Here is a 6,957-nt window from a genome sequence, read left to right as displayed (position 1 = left end):
GCCATTCAGTGAAGAACAAGATGTGACGACTCCTTTCTTAATATTTGACATTTTGTCTCTCAGGTGAAGTGGGAGTGGTTTGGAGTCAGATGGTGGCTTGGAACACCTGAGTTGAAGGCTGCTGCTCCTCATACCAACTTCTGTACCTGTTTTCCCCATAGCAGGCAGTCCAAGTTTTAGTTTGGCTTTGTTTCAGTTTTCTTTTGTAGTTCTGACTTCTTTGAGTTTGTTTGTGTTACACATTCATTCACTCCCTAATAAACATAGACACCAAACACAACAGATTTACTGAAACTCACACCCTATACTTTCATTATTCTTGGTTAATTTTTATTGTTGCCCAAACATCAGTAGATTTAATAAAAGATATTTAGTTGGCTGCTGTAATCTCTCTGTCTCCATTTTTGTCATGACCTCGCAAGGCGGGTTGTGACAAAATGAGGACTCGTCTATGAAAAGCCAGATTGCAGTAAGCAAATATTCTCTGGAACAAAGACCTTCATTTTGGAACACGTTCCCAGTACAGGCTGGAACGGTCCCAGTAAGCCCTGGCATGCCGATTCCTCTGTCATAATCTGTCTCCAGAACCATGGAGTGAATCTATATTGTAGTTGATAAAATGCTTGAATGTTTGTCTAAAAGATCACCAAACTTATGGATGAACAGTATCTCCATCCCGAACATTACTTCATTCACTGCAACGAAAGTCCGTCCTCAGCCTGAGACTGCAGTTTAAATATTGAAATAGATGGAAAATATCAGCAAATGAGTATTTTTTTTAGAAATTACAGAAAGTATTAGAAAAAATATATATTTTAAGGTTATTTTTGATTCTATGATTGATATTTATATAAATTTTTAAACCTTATTAATGTGTCCCTGTTGCCTTCACTTCAGCTGCTGTTCATTCACCCATCAGCTGTTACTGCTGCAAGCTGAGGCTCGTGTTCAACACAAAAATTAGAGAGAACATTTCAACAGAAAAAATCTTAACTTTTATATCTGAGGAGAACGAGCAAAACACTGAAGAGCAAATCTGAAGAGAAATAAGAAAACGGAATAATTATTATTAACACTAGATACGAGGTGCAGGAAGAGCAAGTACAAGTGTAAAATCCAGGTTGGCCACAGGTGAGGATGCCACAATGAAGGATTATGTAAAGGATAATAATATTAAGTAATGTCTAACAAAAGTTTACTCTTGCCGAACAAGGATGAGTATCTCATTCAACTTGTTGCTCCAAACTCAATTAAAGAATCGTAAAGTTAATTTATATTTCCTAATGTAAAATTATACACTTTTTTAACATCTAGTATAATATTCTGAAAATATTCCAAAAAAACCCTCCCCACATTAGATGGATAATTCAGGATGTTTTACGTGACATTTTATTAAAAGTTATAAATATCTTATATTCAGCAAAGAACTAAAATTAGTCCTGGAGGCTAAAGCTAAAGGCAAGTCGGAGCAGCACTCCTTCCAAGTCTGTCTTAAAACAACTCAGATCTGAAATACTCCCAGCTTTTTATGCAAACAGTATCTCAAGAACCTTTAAAGCAGTGTTTTATCTTCAAATATTTATTTACAGAAAGCCTATAATTATTTAAACAAAAATGGCGGTTGGAGGTGGTGCGCCATCGATGATCTTCCTGTGTGAAACATACTGAGAAGGGAACAAGTGTTTCTGCTTAGAGCACTACTGAAACAAATGTCAAATGATAGTTTGGATCAAATAAAGTACATTTGACATTCTTGCAGAACTAAAAAAAACATATAAAACCATAAAACAGTGGAGAAATTTGATTTTTCCCTTGTGCAATCTTAAATTGACCTTAAATTAGGTCAAATCTTTGCAGATGGTGCCCACTTTGTATCATTTGGGAATTACCAATCTGAAAAAACAAAAATCACATGGGGGTTCCTCAAGGCTCCATTCTCGGGCCACTTTTATTCAATATATACCAGTTGGTTAAATTATTCTAATTAAAAACAGCTGCCAGAGTCCTGACCTAGACCAGAAAGAGTGGATCCTTGCAGTTGTGCAGAAACTGTTGGCTCATTTAAATAATCTAAAAACATTTTTCCTGCAGCTTTCCAAAAGTCCAACAATCCAATCTGAAGTATTTATTTTAATAGTTCATTTGAGTTTATTTGTTTTAAGTCTGCATTTGCCACCTTTTTATGCATTTTTGTTGGAGAAACTAGGCAGATGAATTGTGCTGTACAAAAGAAAACTTGCCTTTTACATGTGTGCATCTTGTCCCTTTTTGGTCTCATTGTTGCATGATTTTAGTTAATTTTTAGCCATACAGATCAACAATGTGCATCCCTAAGAAAGTCACAAAATATTTGCAGCTTCTAATATAAAATCAGCATCAATGAATGATGCAGAGCCTGCACTTCATCTTAGCTGCATTAGTGCTGCAGATGTTTGCAGGAGAGAAAAGGAGCAAACGGTAAAACCTTGGAGTGGTTAGAGAGGTGCAATATGCAGCCGAGGGGTTTTTGTCACTGACTGTTGCTGCAGTCTGAATGGAGCACAGAGATATGCTGAATCATGCTGGGCTCAGTCTTCAGGTCACAGCTGCATCTTCATCCTGTGAGGAAGAACCACTGCTGCCAACTTCAGCTGCTGATTTAATTATTGATTGAATAAGGCACAGCCACCTTCCAGCAGCTGCACACAGTTAAGGCTGAGCCGGTACAAATAATGCATGAAGTTAAAATCTCCGGAGCACAACATCATGAGATTTAGAGCAAGGGGGACATCTCTCTGGTTTTACTGGCCATATTATCACCTCAGTGATGCAGGGAAATTAACAATTATTACTATGTTAATTCTTAGAATTCCTGCAAAAATGTAGAAGGTTCTGCAACATCTAAGCACTTCAATATCTTTTGTCTGCTAGTTTTTTAGTGTCCTCATGTAAATACAGCAAGTTTTAAAATTTCATCTGTCCTGTAAAGTTACAGCACAAAGAATCACAGAAATCCGTTTAAAGCTGGACTGCAGCTGAAACAGATTTATACTGATTTCTATCTCTCGCTCTTACTGACATAAAACATCTCTGTACCCAGGGGGAGTTTGTTGTTTTGGATGTAATTTGGTATGAAAGTTATTTGATTTGCAAGGAGCCAGGAAGCCTAGAATGGTGTAAATGGTTGAGTGATGTGTTACAGGCAGTTATTAGATTAATCAGTGTGAAACATGGCTTCATTTACACCAATAATATGACCCATATCAGACCCCACTAAGTACAAGACATCCTTGATGTCTGCTGACCTTCACTCACTCTTTTGACTGTTGGTTGATCTGGAAACTGCCTGCAACACCATCACTAAATATGGTTTCCTACAACTTATATCCAAGGGTGCCTGTTCTATTCAAAGCAGCTCAGCTGTCGAAGAGATGGTGACACATTTGAACTCTAGTATACAGACACAGACCGGATCGCCCATTTCACAAACACTTAATGCTTAAATTGGTTTAGATGCTCTCATCATCCTGGTTTGAGGTGCGAACAGACGATCTACCTGGGTTCCTGCAGCACTCCTGGCTGACTGCAGTCACCATCACCAGACGGCTGGGGATCTAAAGAGCTGCTGGACAACCAGATTTCGGATGATGATCGGCCTCTGTGGTAAAGTCAAGCCCTCTCTGTTTGTCCTCGAGTTAAAAAAATCTTATATCTCCATTTGTCATTGCTTACCTCCGCTCAGCTCATTTCTAGTGTCCTCTGGGTTGAAGCTTATGTTGGTTTCCATACCAACCCCAGCTTAATACAGTTATTACCTCTGGGACAGATCTCCCCAAGACAACTGACCTGCTCCATGGCCGTCCATCACAGCGTCCTGGTCCTCAGTAGTCACCTGGAGGCTCGGTAATGCTCACCACTTCTGTCAGACATCTCCCTTTAGAAAGGGAAATGTCTGACAGTAATTTTAACCCTGCTGAGTTTGAATCCATGCTTCCTTTTCAAAACTAATATATGTGGCGGACATGGCCAGGTTGACTTGTAATTTATGAAGGCCCAGAAGGATCTTAGTGAGGTCCTTGTCTTTGCTGCTTCATAGAGGAGCCGTGTTTAGTACATCAGCATAAACAGCTGGTTTGGAGTGATTATGCTGATATGTTATGTTTAGTTTTCTCCAACCACTGAGCTGTGCATTATGGCCAAACATCTGTGTTTTGGTCTCATCGTCCAGGACTCTGGTGATTCATTTAGATGTGACTTGGAAAACCTAAGTTCTGCTGCTATATTCTCGTTAGAAAAGCTTTCTCCTTCAACCTTTCCAAAAAGCCAAACCTTTTAACTCTTTGTCTAATTCTCCTTTCATCAACTCTACATTAAATACACTAACTGAGGCCTGTGGAGTCTGAGCATTGTAGAGTCTGACTTTGGAGCAAATATGCTATGACGTCCACTCCTGAGAAGATTAGTCGGAAATATTTTCTATTTCTGAATAATCTTCCTCTCTGTAGAATGATGGACTAGTTTAAAAAGACATTATAACCTTTGCCAGATTGACGGGCAGCAGTAAGTATTTCTCTAAGGTCATTGCTGATGTCTTTCTGCCCTGGCATTGTGTTAACACACCCCAGTTTGCTCCAGAGCAACAAACTCCTAAAATTGCTGCTTTTATTGAGGTGCTAAAACTACTCCAGTGTATTTCATTAGCAGAATCTGGCTCCTATTTTCCAATTAAATCCAATGGAAGCATTAAGGTTGTACTTTTCCATGGTTGCTTTATCTTTTGTGTTTAATAAATAATGGTAGACTGGAATCTATGTGTTTTTGTACACTTCAAGCTATATTTAAACAATTTTAGAAGCCAGTAAAGATAATTTTTGTTGTATCCTGATATGTAAAACCCAAGAATCTGGTTATCTCGTTATTCAGGCTTTCTGGACGTCTTTTAAAATCAGAAATACATCAGATTGAAAGCAGCATTGAGCTGACGTCAGCATGGCTGTTATAGTCAAACAGCCCCCTGCCATATTTCAGCTTAGGATGACAACATGAAGCCTGGACCGCCGTCTGTTTTCCCTCATCTGTCGACAGCAGTGAGAATAACAACACACACACTCAGGCTGGAATAAATGCATAGTTTATCATATGATAACAGTAAACTCACAGGGCTACGTCGTAAATAAAACAGTCTAGTTACATGTAAGGACTGTAGTCTTAATTATAAAGTGAGGTGTCATCAGAAAGAGAACGTGACACTACATTGTAATATTTATGCCCATTCTGCGAGTCGATGCTAAATAAAAGCAGCTCTAAAAAAGGTAAAAGATCAACCTGCGTGTCCTATAGCAGGGATCCCAGTTGAGGCTACGTCTGCTACAGCACAGGATTGCTTTAAAGCTCCTCCTGATACCTGAATGAAAACAGCTTCCTGCCGTGCAAAAAAAAAAAGAGGAAAAGGCAACCGTTCTGGTGCAGGAGGTCATCCAGGAGGGGTTCAGTTCTCAGAGGAAGCATCTCCAGCATCCGTGAGGATTCTTTTTGATTTGACATGTTTCTTTATGGGTTAAAAAGTTGCAGGAGTGTGTTGTCTTCCTGGCTAGGGTTCAATGCATCATGCTGAAGGGTCCCTAATGATGCTCCTCCTGGGCAGATTTATGGATTTAAAGTGTCTCGGTTTTAGCTTTCAGCTCATAAGGAAGAGCAATAAAAGAGTTAAAGCACGGGTGGATTACTGAGCAGGCCAACCAGGTGCAGATGCTGAATTTACACATCAAAAAGGTGTAAAAATGCATGTTTTAAAAACCTCTATAAGGATTACAGGAGAAGCTCTGTGGTTCATGCAGGAAATAAAGACAGATGAGCTCTTCAGTTCTGCTGCAGAGAATGTGAATTCTTCTAAACTCCTCATTCAGATGTTTTAGAAGAAACATGCCTAGAAGTGAGATCATTTCATTTGGTTTAATGCTGAATATTTCAGAGGGTTTTTGCTGCAGATAATTTTATTGCTACATTGCCAACATTTTTTAATGGGAGTGGAAGTAATGCGCCATCAGACTCCTGTTAGTCCAACAACGTTAACCCAAAGATGCTTTATATAAATTGGAAAAAAAATGGCAATTTTCAGCAAGTTCATTTTAGTTCATTTCCCAGCCATCTTGTGTTTTATGGGTCCGATATGGATTTTTCTATTTCTGTTCTGTATCAAACCTGCATAGCAGTTAACTTTGAACAATTGTACTTTAGGTGTGTTTCCACCGTGGGAACCTTTTCTTGCAACCAGGGTACTTTTCTGCTGGACAATGAACAATAGGTGGAGTTTTGTGTTAGGAGGTTAAATAAACTTTTCTGACTGGTTCATTATTCCCACCATTTTGTTTTAGTCATTTCCCAGTTTAAAATCCTCCACAGGTTATTTCTTCTCTTAACTTTAAATTGCAACAGGAATAAAATATATTTTCGTTTGCAAACAACATTCAAACCCATCCCTTATGTTAAAAATCAGTGTTTTACAGAGTCAACGTGAAATACATTTTCAGCTAACCTTAGTGGAATAATTGATAAAATTATTTAAATGAAGAACAAACGTCAGTTGTCTGTGCAAGGCTGAGGGAGTAACGCTATCATCAAAGGTATTATTATGGATTTATACTAGTAATGTGAAATGTTTTTACAGGATTTATGTTCTGAGATGCAAACTTTATCTGATTTTGAGTTTGAAAGAAGCAGACGTGTTACAGCTGCTGTCTGAAGTTGCTGGGCAGGGTCTAATTATTTAAAATGTGTTCATGCTAAAACCTGCTTCTGATTTTGAAGTAACTGTATTTTAGTTTCAGGGTGTAACCTCTGTTTAATTATTCTACGTTATATCTGTTGATCACACGGGTTCTCATCTCTGCTCTGAGAAAATAATGAAGTCTGCATGGGCAAAGTGCTTTTAAAGCTTGTTACAGCTACACATAAGGCGTTCAGTGACTCTACACAAGT

The sequence above is a fragment of the Girardinichthys multiradiatus genome, chromosome 18 (genome assembly GCF_021462225.1).
Source record: "Girardinichthys multiradiatus isolate DD_20200921_A chromosome 18, DD_fGirMul_XY1, whole genome shotgun sequence".
Taxonomy (NCBI): domain Eukaryota; kingdom Metazoa; phylum Chordata; class Actinopteri; order Cyprinodontiformes; family Goodeidae; genus Girardinichthys; species Girardinichthys multiradiatus.
The sequence above is the reverse complement of the archived record's forward strand: the minus strand, read 5'-3'. Positions refer to the sequence as shown.